Consider the following 12,056-nt stretch of genomic DNA (forward strand, 5'->3'; position numbering starts at 1 on the left):
TTATTACGACGCAAACAGGGTGGGGCGTTTTGTTTGTTTCGTCTACCAGACTCCGCTTGCTGCTAATTACAAGTTACCGCTTGACGGATGTACAGCGGAATACTAGTGGAAAAGGGTGTTTCGCACATGTTTCTGGTCTCCCCGCGCAGAGGCCGTGCCTTGGGTGGAGTGAATTCATTCACCGTAATTTCCGGCGTGGCCACATGTTTCAGCCATTTAACGTCGCACTTTCGGGAGAGCGGGAAGAGTCAAACATTTGTAATGTGGGGCTGTCGATGTATGTTAAAAGTACGTGCAGAAATAGAGTACGAAAATAAGACGTTTTAACAAGAATAAGTTAAGAGACACGGCTACGGTAAATTCTTACTAGAAGAAGGGACAGGCTAGTAAGATATTTGTTACGACGTCAAGGAACTGCTAGAGTAGGGCTGAAACGAGCAGTACAGGAGGAGATAAGTACGAGCAGGAAGAATTCGTCAGGTTGAAAAGATTAATATGAGATAGGAAAAGATGGAGGCGTGAATCAAAGTAGTCGACAGAGTTACGGATTAAAAGGATGTCAAACACTGTGGGTGACTCCTAACTAAGTCATTGTTGCTGCCATCTATACTGTCATTTATGGAAGGATCGGTCTTAGAATGATATAGAATTTTAATGGCAACTTTATTAACGGTTTATCAGTGGAGATGATCATTGTAGTGTTAAGCTGTCATGAAAAGTTAATTTTGCACACTCTTTGCAAACATGCACCACATTGAAAGTATTGATTTTCATACATTTTAGCTGCTTAGTATGCTGTTTTTCCCGTTCACTGAAGTCCATTCTTCACCAACATCTCTATTTGTCCAACACAGTCACTTTCACCACAAGCAGTTTTAACTATGGTGTGGTAATTGCCAAAACTATTTTGGTGATGAGCCCAAGCATTACGACCACAGTCCACTACGAGACTGAATATTGCGTGGTGTCGTTGTGGGCACATGACGCGGTAAGGAAGCTACGCTGGTGGGCGAAACTTACGTACGAAAGTAACTTTCGCATAATGTGTCATTACCGAGAAACGTAGCTTGCTTCAGCTTGGACGATACGAAGAACTAATACAGTACAGCACAGTACAGAAGCTAAGTGAAAGAGATACATAATGAAACGAACAGAGCCGACTCTTTTATCCACGGGCCTACAGCGAGCAGGTGAAAGTTGGGTCTAATTTCGGGTATGCAGTTCCTCGAGTATTATACTGACGTCACAGAACTCGAAGACATCATCACACTGGTCCCATATGTCAGATGCCTCTCGGCAGGCTTGTGTTTATCGTTGCTGACGCTATACCTGTGGTTACTAATGTCACAGAATAGCACAAGGTGCGTTCTTCCAAGCGCTCCTAACAGGACATATGAGCTGCATCTAGCCATGCACGCGTACCCAGCATGGCTGACACATCACCATCACGTTACCGATATTCATGGCGAACTCTGGACACTTAAAAAATACGAGGCATGGCTTTTAATAGGGTGTGTGATCACGACGGCCGGCCGTGCATGCTGTGCAACGCGCTTCCATTGTGGGCACAGGGTTGGAATGGAGTTCTTGTGGCAGCGCAGTCCAATCTTCCACTAGCGCGGTTGAGCACTGCTGGTGCATGTGGACATGCTGGAGTACCTCGTCCCAACGCATCCCAGACGTGCTTGGTGGGATTTATATCGGAGAACGGGCTGGCCAGTCAAGTCGCCGAATGAACTATCGTTCCAAGAACTGCACACATGCGCAGCTCGATGCGGTCGCGCATTGGCATTGTCATCCATAAACATGAACTCAGGACCGACGCACCTCCGAAAAGATACGCACGTGTAATGCGTACAGTAACTGGTGAGTGCCCCGTGTGCAATTATTTGGAGGTCAGTACGCCCGTGCATCATTATGCTTCCCCAGACCATAACACCTGGACCATCATGTTCGACAATGTTTCTGGGTGTCACGTGTTCTCACCTCTTGCGCATATGACGGTACATAATACTCCACCGTCGAACAAGATTATTTTGGTGGTCTAGATGTTCGCTATCTGATGGTATGATGTTGCATGGGCGTCCTGAACTCCCCATCCTTGAACACGGTACAATCACCGATCATCGTTATTGTGACACTGCACTGCTTAACAATGCGCGTTTTCTCAGTGATGTATTCGGTCCTGACTGCGGCTTTATGGATGACACTCGGCGAACGCACAGCCCTGCGCAGGTGGAGGAGTTCTTGGAACGCGAGGTTGTGCACCGTATGAACTAGCCTGCCCACTCCCCAGACTTAAACGTCATAGGAAACTTTTGGGATGCGTTGGGAAGACGTATTAAAGTACTTTCACATGCACCAACGACAATGGAGCGTCCCACCACAAAAGCGCCTTACTAACAATGTGGCCAGAAAGGGAGTGCGCTGCAGATCATGCACTGCCGTTCGTGGCGACAGTACACTCTATTAAGAACCATTTCCGCCTTTTGTAATGTCTAGGCACCATCATGAATCGCGGTGACTTTAGTGTCATTATTGTGTTTGAATAAAAGTGTCATTTCTCTTCGTCTCATTGTGTACTTCATTCAGTTGCTTTCTGCACCATACTGGTCAGTTCTTTCCATGTATAGTTCAAGTACAATCGAGCTATGTTACTTGGCAGTGAAATATTATGCGAAAGTTATTTCCGCCCTTATGTTTTGGACGCCAGTGTACATTTGACACGTGGTAGGATAACTCACATTTCTTGTTGCATTGTGTAGATGTTCGTGTCCAGATACGCTGTCATCAAGGTGAATGGCTGCATGAAACGTATACCGGAGCACAGACGCAGACACATTATAGGCAGTATTGTCCTGTGGGGGACATTCACCTGCGGTTTCATGGGACACGTGTAGTGTGGTGTATGTGTATATTGTTGTAAATCACTTGCAACATTACGTGCTTGATGTTTCCCTTCACGAAGCCGACGTCTTTCAGAGGGGTAAGGCAAGAATCACGCTAAAGAGGTTGAAGGAACGCGACAGTGAATTCAAGTTGACGTCTTGGTTACCAAATTCGCTCGATCTGAACCCAATGGAAGACATCTGGAACGCTATTAAGCGCCAGCTCCACGCCCGCAAACCCGTAACGTACAGGAATTAGGAATTGAGTGACTTGTGTGTAGACATCTGGTACTGAATAGCTCCGGAATCCAACTAAAGACTTCTCTACTCCACGCCACGAGGAATCACTGGTGTAATGTGCTCCAAAAGTGAGCCAACACACAATTAAGGAGGTGGTCAGAATAATTTGGACCCTCAGTGTATGTCGTAGTTCTGTCAACACTCTTCACAATATTAGGAACATAATGCATGCAGCTCAACTCCGTGAAAGTTCCTTATATGATGTAGAGTAATAACCGCTACCAGTCAAAAAAGAAGGTGGTTCTATTTAACGCACGACCAGTTTCGAAACTGTGCCCAACTTCAGGTGTTTCAGTTCTCATTGTTGGAGATAATTAGACGATGTCGTCTCCGCATTACATTCATCCCATTTTTTTTACTAAATATGCCATCTTTTTTACACCTTAAATGTATATTAAACATCATGGTAAATATTGGTACTACCACGTTAGCCGGCCGGTGTGGCCGAGCGGTTCTACGCGCTTCAGTCTGGAACCGCGCGACCGCTACGGTCGAAGGTCAGTTAGGTTTAGGCAGTTCTAAGTTCTAGGGGACTGATGACCTCAGATGTTAAGTCCCATAGTGCTCATAGCCATTTGAACCATTTTTTTACTACCATGTTATGCCTTTGGTTCAATAGATATTTATAACTTACAGTTGGACCATAGTCTCTGTTTTCCTATATAAATACTTTTAATGTGAGTGTACATGCTTCTGAAGTTATTGACATCTACTATATCAAAAGCACAAAACAGAAGTATCAATATTTAACATGCTTTATAAAATAAGTCAACGTGTAAGAAATCGAGATGTTTTTGTAAAACAAATGTGATGAATGCAATGTGGAAACGACATGGATACTCCAGCTGTATTGATCTCCAGCACTGAGTGTTGAAACATGTAACTGAACGTAAAACCACCTAAAGATTGGCACCAGTTTTGCATTAAATAAAACCGATTTTTATTGTAACTGGTAGTGGTCATTATTCTACACCCTGTAAAGATATAGTCACGGAGGTCAGCTGCATTCATTATGGATGAACTCTGATTGACAATATCATCTTATTACCTGTCATATACACGTGTCATATCCCTAAGTTCTGCAGATAACTCGTCACCTTGATGACTTCATTGTTGTTTCTGTTTATGTATTCTACCAGAATTATTCAAATCGGCCCTGAAGTAGTGTACTGATGTCGACTGCTACGTTTAATTTGCAGCTGCGAAAAGTCTCAGACATTTTCTGTTGGCTAAGATAGTGTGGTTTAGAAGGCGACCCGAGATGTGACAGGATGTGTAGCGACTAGAGAGAGATGAGAGAGAGAGGGAAACGCACATACTCATGTATATTGCACGTTGTTGCCATCACGTCTGTGGCGACGGGAGTGTACTGCCTACCACAGTTTTCCAATCAGAAGTCGCTTTCATCCGATAATTTTGTGTGGCAGCACCATGAAGAAGTCAGGCTTATTCACCTGCTGTAAGTGTTTCATCGCCTAATGTTGATACTGTATTGAATGAAAAAGGGAAAGTGGGACAGCTACAGGTCAGTAATAGCCAGTAAATACAATTAATACAAAACATACAGCAGATAAAGACACAGATGTGAAGTAATCTCGTCAAATTATCTTTTAGGAGTCCATTCACGATCCATAGTGCCTTGGCGAGTTATCTCCTTGCTGTAGGACAAGTAGTAAAATAGAAAACACATCGAAATACAACGGAAACCGAACAAGAATATGCCCGAAGAGTGAGGACTGTTTAATCAAAATTAGTAAAAAAAACTGAGAGTTGTTAACTGTGAGTTCACGAATACGCTCACAGAGACGGGCACCAAGCGATAAAGTTGATTGCATTACGAAGCTCGGTGGAGTCGGGTACCAGCAGTGCAAACAGCACGATTATACAGTGGCAAACCATACAGCTGGTGCAAGCTTGCTATCCTGAATCATGTTCATCAGAAGCGGAAGATCTCGGCACAAGGTTGTTTCCAAGGTAATGGTAGACAATGCTTGCGATTCAAAATGACGGGAAGTTCCGCAGTACTACTGTCTGGGATGTGAAAACTTCGAAGGTCTGAACCAAATGGGGCTGGAGAGCGGCTTTCTGTACTATTTGTAAACTCGGACACCACACTGTAGTGAGCATTCAGGGCTACTGAGAAGGTTACCGTATCCAGTGTCACACAGGATGGAGGTGGAACCTTGGCCAGCTGGGGTGGCACAGATTCTTGCCACACAGGTTTGGACACCCGTCTGGGCGACAGTTCTCCAAATCATGGAACAATTTCTGCGCCTCCTCAAATGCGCGACTTCAGCTTAAATTCAATAGTAACGTCCCTGAACTTTATCAGTTTTCCTCATCTCCTTAAATTACTTAAGTGGCAAAGAGAAAATTACTTATCTCCTAAAACCAATAGACTTCTACCCAGACAAGCCATATGTGACATCCCTTGCCTAGGGAAGATTAAGCTAATTACGTTAAATGATGAACATTGTTTAATGGCTTTTAAACTGATTAACTATCAGGTCTGAAATTACGATCAACGAACTTGCAATTCTGCAAGAAAACCGACGATGTGATCGAAATTATGAAATTAATTTTTTTCGACTCTCTTTCTTTGTGATAGGGACCAGTCTGCAGAGCTTTCGTTGCCTCACGAGGTACGCAGTATGCCTTCAAAACGTCTCCGTGTCAGAAATGGTTGAGTGTTCATCAAACCAAGGACATAAGCTTGCAGCCCTCTGGAGAGGAGTGTCCACAAGATACCCGTCATGGATGTGTAGAGGGAAGAGGAACAGCTGTTCACCGGGTAGGTTCTGTTCCATGTTCATAGTAACCTGAATGAGAGAGTCGAAGCCACGTTACGAAAAATCCCCTTGAAACACAGGTCTTCTGAGCTACGTTCTGTACAAATGGCAGGTGCATTCGACGATTTGTGTCATTTGGAAAGACACAAAATCACTATCTGGCGGACCATATTACGAGCCTCCATTGAACTACTACTCAGTTTCTGAGCTGTTTGGCCAGTTGGAGACGTTCGACTCTATGTACTGCTAAGGGAAATGGCCTTTTGGAAGTTATCCGATTCCAACTGTCCATCATACGTAATTAGCTTAACAGCTTTTTCGCAGAAGCTGGTTGACATGGATCTGTATTTGTCGACATTGCAGTCTTGTTTCAAACCGACTGTCATTGACAAGATGTGAAATTCGTCTTTCGTCCCTGTACGCTAGGAATTTTTAAACGGCCACCGTTTTCATTCCATCGTAAAAGGCCTTCAGTAGTGCAACATCCTTGGTGGCACGTTGGACAGTCTGCATTCATACACCAGCAAATCAGGGTATGTTATTGACAATATGATCATGAGCGTGACCATAAACAATGTTTCCTTTCTTTCAATGAGTCCCGTCTCCAGGTCAACTCATCTTGGTGCGCTGATCCCATGTAGTCGTTTGTCGGACACACACACACACACACACACACACACACACACACACACACACACACACCACTGCCGCGGAGGCCACAAGTCTGCCTGGTAACCAGTTGTGCACAATTTGCAGTGTTCCAGAACGACTTACAATTCATTATTTATTATACTTTTCGTTACAATATTTTTTTCTCTTCTGCAGTGATGGGCTGTAGTAGTTTCTTCATATGTGGCCCACGACCGAAATTTTACGCTCATTAAATGCAGTGCAAGATACCTCGTAAGTAACTGAAACGAGAGCTAGTAGTTGGTAAGGAATTTAGAAAGATATTTCTAGGGGCTGATGGAGCAAATTTTTGCCAATCATAGCTTAACACGGCACTGTCATATAACTTCCAGTGTCGGAAGAACAAAAGACTTGAATTTGGAGGCTCGGTCTTGGTGCTACCACTTGGTGTAATGTTAACATTCACGATTAATAGTTTGAGATTAAGTTTACAGTTGTCTCTGTCAGGTGGCAGCTCTAAGTGAGTGGTTCATTTTAACTGCAGAGGGAGCTACATAAATGAGAATCTCTGTGAATGAGAAACAAACTTACAGTCATGCTATTAATTGGCTTAATGTTCTCAGTTGTTCTACAAATTTGTGGCTATACGCTGATCTCGTAAAATCATGGAGTAAAATGTGGATCCACAAATAGTGAAGAGAACAAGTGTGACAGCTCTAGAAGTTAGATATATATCGACAATTTTCGCAAAAGAACATTTTATAGCTTGTATAGTTGAATTTATAGCTGATCATTAGTTGCCACTTGCGAAATCGGGTTTATGTATGGTGACATAGTTTATCTGGGTGTTTTTATTTGGTGCAAACTTGTAGTGGATTGAGTGTAAGAACAAACAGGAAAATCTTTCTGATACAACAAACATAACTGTGATGTTTATTTAGGTGTTTTCATATGCCGATTTGATAGTGATCATAGTTGTCTGTGTTGCAAAGTACTGCGTTTTCCACGTAGCTGGCGCGCATTTCCGCGGGAAAGTGTTCGTTGGCAAAGTTAATTTTTTGACATATGGAAATTGTTCGTCCTTATTTACAGGATGCAATTTAGGTAAAATAGACCACTTAAAACAGGCAGTGTGTTGTGATTGAACGTTTATTACAGTAGTTTTATTTGCTGTCGCTTTTGGCAGTTTTCTATATATGCTACATAACATTCTTTCCTTTCATTTATATTAACACAGGTGAATTTTCTTTTACAATGCCCAGATGGAATCCCTCGTTTGGTAAGTCTCAAGTTCCTTGAACAGCTCATAAGTAACATTAGTTGAGTTCGAATCATCTTCATACTTGGATGATCATAACCTCACACTGTTTGTTATGCGGTACATTTCATTTACTTCGTCTGATCCGGTCAAGAAGCGCTTGCTAACTAATGAAAAATTGGTTTTAAGGAGTTGGTTAGCTAGGCTAACTCTGTTCTCAAAAATTAGAAATAAGGCATCCAAGAAATCTCTAGGCTATTTACACCCTAACCTACTAGCTGTAACACTTATACATATTCGATCTCTAAGAACTGAATCACTGGATGCATCTACTTCAATTGCTTTTGTTTCTGGTTCACCCAGTATTGCTAATTTTATACTGATAAATAATGTTACTTAGGTAATAGCAATGTTGATGACGAAAACTGACTCTGAAATTGGGTTTACTGAGAGGCTTTCCTGTCGGCGCTTTTCATCAGTCTTCTCCTTCGATCTGGTACCAACCTCTCCAGTTCTTCAACCAAGGCTCGTTCAGGATACTAGACAGCGGTGGCTTCAAGATGCTCCATAGCTTCGATCTGGTAATAGACAACAGCTTCTGCAGACCTTCGACCACGGCTGGGTAGTACTTCTGCTTGCATAGCTTGCAATATCAAATGAAAAGTATCTACTAGTTACAGTACTCAGGTAAATTTGAGAAATACATCAAAGTCATATTCATAAATATGCCATGGTCTGAATAGAGTGGAAACTGTCAGACGGAATACAACTCAGAAGACAAAGATCACAAATTCCTGAACAACAGAATGGCACTGATCTGCATTAGCAGAAACATTGTAGGCGGAAGCAAAAGAAGAATCAGTAGGTGGAAGATGTAACACATTCTTTTTTTTTTTTTTTTTTTTTTTTTTGCCGACACCTGTACGTATGTTGAATTTCGTCATGGTCGGGTGCACTTTTCAGGGAGACGACAGTCGTTATTCGCTGCCGAGCAGCTCTGGATGAGAAAATGAATGCATGAGTTACAGCAATTAGTAGGTGAAATACGTGACGTTGTTAATAGTAGTATACATACTGGCGGTAAGTTCCTATGGGACGAAACTGCTGAGGTCATCGGTCTTTAGGCACACTACTTAATCTAAATTTAACTAATTTACGCTAAGGACAACATACACACCCATGCCCGAAGAGGACTCGAACCTCTGACGGGGATATAGTATACAGAGGCGGCATTCGGGGAAAACAAATGAAGCGCTGCTTCAGTAACAATAACTGTAGAATACATGATGCAGTTGTAATCAAATGATTATTCAACAACATCTAGATACACCGCTGCATTTCTTCGAAACACAACGAGCTAATACGTTTATTACGTTGCAGTACTGTTACCGCACTGTCAACCTAGCCGAAACAATATCCGTGAAGCTTAGTTAAGCAGCGAGAGAGTTGCACGTGCATCACTGTTGGTCACAGGCTGCGTGCGTGTTTTTCTGTCACAAACACAGATAGCTTCGGACGGCATGTAGTGTGGAGAACCAGTAACAGCGTGTGTCAATAATATTATTACACGGTTTTGTTTTGCTCAGTTTACAGGTTTCCCGAATGTGCGTTAAAGCGTGTCAATGCGCCAGGTAGTATCCAGTAACATACTTGTAATACAGAACCATGTCTACATGTGTTATAAAAGAGCTTTTATCCAAGGCGTTTTCTGCACAATGTTTCTCAGAAAAGTAGGAGTTAATTAAAAATGACGGCCAACACCAGCTCTACAGCACAAAAAAGTTGAATAGCCTAATGTTTATTAAAAGACTCTGACTGGGAGGTGGAGTCCTACAACTACAGTATTAAAAACGTGGAGTTTCCAGAACCGTCCTGATGATAATCCAGGCACTTTACATCATATTTCCTAACAACGTCAATTTATAAACTACTTTTTCGTCTCACAGCGCATTTTACCTGCGTATTTTACGTGTTCAAGTAGGGCAACTGCGAAACGCTGTATCTCGGAAACGGATATAGATATCTAGAAAATCCTCAAGTTGTTTGAGAACTGAATATTGGAAGTATATCCCAGAAATTACAGCCATCTGCCGTCTACAGAGCTCTTGGAATCCACAACGCAATTTGGGCCGCTACTTAAGGCGAAAAAGGGTGAAAAACGCTTTCTGGGAGGTCTCCTCAGGAACCGCCCCTGAACTTCCGCAAATGTATGATTCATTCATTTATTCACTGGAATACCAGTCAATTTAATTATGTCACAGGATTATCACGGACATACCTGTCACCAATAAATAAATTTACATGTGTGAGTACGGTAACATTGAACCTCTGTATCTGGGGAAAAGGATAAAGATATCAGGAAAATTTTCAAAGCTGTTCGAGATCGACATCTTGGGTGTATATCGCAATAAATTCAGCTATTCGCTGTGCGTAGCCATCTTGGAATCCTCAGCAGTGTTTGTGTCCGCTAATAAAGGTGAAAATATAGTATAAAAATACATTTTTTCTGTTTTCCGAGGAACCGCCTATCAATGATTAGTGCCTGCATAAGTCGCACCAGGCCTTCAGTAGACCACACCAAATGCAAAAAGAATCAACCGATTTGCATCGCTTGCCTAAGCAAGAGGAGGTGTATAATAATCTACACTCCTGGAAATTGAAATAAGAACACCGTGAATTCATTGTCCCAGGAAGGGGAAACTTTATTGACACATTCCTGGGGTCAGATACATCACATGATCACACTGACAGAACCACAGGCACATAGACACAGGCAACAGAGCATGCACAATGTCGGCACTAGTACAGTGTACATCCACCTTTCGCAGCAATGCAGGCTGCTATTCTCCCATGGAGACGATCGTAGAGATGCTGGATGTAGTCCTGTGGAACGGCTTGCCATGCCATTTCCACCTGGCGCCTCAGTTGGACCAGCGTTCGTGCTGGACGTGCAGACCGCGTGAGACGACGCTTCATCCAGTCCCAAACATGCTCAATGGAGGACAGATCCGGAGATCTTGCTGGCCAGGGTAGTTGACTTACACCTTCTAGAGCACGTTGGGTGGCACGGGATACATGCGGACGTGCATTGTCCTGTTGGAACAGCAAGTTCCCTTGCCGGTCTAGGAATGGTAGAACGATGGGTTCGATGACAGTTTGGATGTACCGTGCACTATTCAGTGTCCCCTCGACGATCACCAGTGGTGTACGGCCAGTGTAGGAGATCGCTCCCCACACCATGATGCCGGGTGTTGGCCCTGTGTGCCTCGGTCGTATGCAGTCCTGATTGTGGCGCTCACCTGCACGGCGCCAAACACGCATACGACCATCATTGGCACCAAGGCAGAAGCGACTCTCATCGCTGAAGACGACACGTCTCCATTCGTCCCTCCATTCACGCCTGTCGCGACACCACTGGAGGCGGGCTGCACGATGTTGGGGCGTGAGCGGAAGACGGCCTAACGGTGTGCGGGACCGTAGCCCAGCTTCATGGAGACGGTTGCGAATGATCCTCGACGATACCCCAGGAGCAACAGTGTCCCTAATTTGCTGGGAAATGGCGGTGCGGTCCCCTACGGAACTGCGTAGGATCCTACGGTCTTGGCGTGCATCCGTGCGTCGCTGCGGTCCGGTCCCAGGTCGACGGGCACGTACACCTTCCGCCGACCACTGGCGACAACATCGATGTACTGTGGAGACCTCACGCCCCACGTGTTGAGCAATTCGGCGGTACGTCCACCCGGCCTCCCGCATGCCCACTATACGCCCTCGCTCAAAGTCCGTCAACTGCACATACGGTTCACGTCCACGCTGTCGCGGCATGCTACCAGTGTTAAAGACTGCGATGGAGCTCCGTATGCCACGGCAAACTGGCTGACACTGACGGCGGCGGTGCACAAATGCTGCGCAGCTAGCGCCATTCGACGGCCAACACCGCGGTTCCTGGTGTGTCCGCTGTGCCGTGCGTGTGATCATTGCTTGTACAGCCCTCTCGCAGTGTCCGGAGCAAGTATGGTGGGTCTGACACACCGGTGTCAATGTGTTCTTTTTTCCATTTCCAGGAGTGTACTTTGACCCTGCAGGTTAGGATAGTGATGCAAATGGTCCCTAGAGCAAGGGCTATCCAAAACACTTGATCCTACCTTTTTATCACCAGTAGAACCCGAGACATGAGCACCGGAAAACGCCGTT

This window comes from Schistocerca piceifrons, chromosome 7 (genome assembly GCF_021461385.2).
Source record: "Schistocerca piceifrons isolate TAMUIC-IGC-003096 chromosome 7, iqSchPice1.1, whole genome shotgun sequence".
In the NCBI taxonomy this organism is placed as follows: domain Eukaryota; kingdom Metazoa; phylum Arthropoda; class Insecta; order Orthoptera; family Acrididae; genus Schistocerca; species Schistocerca piceifrons.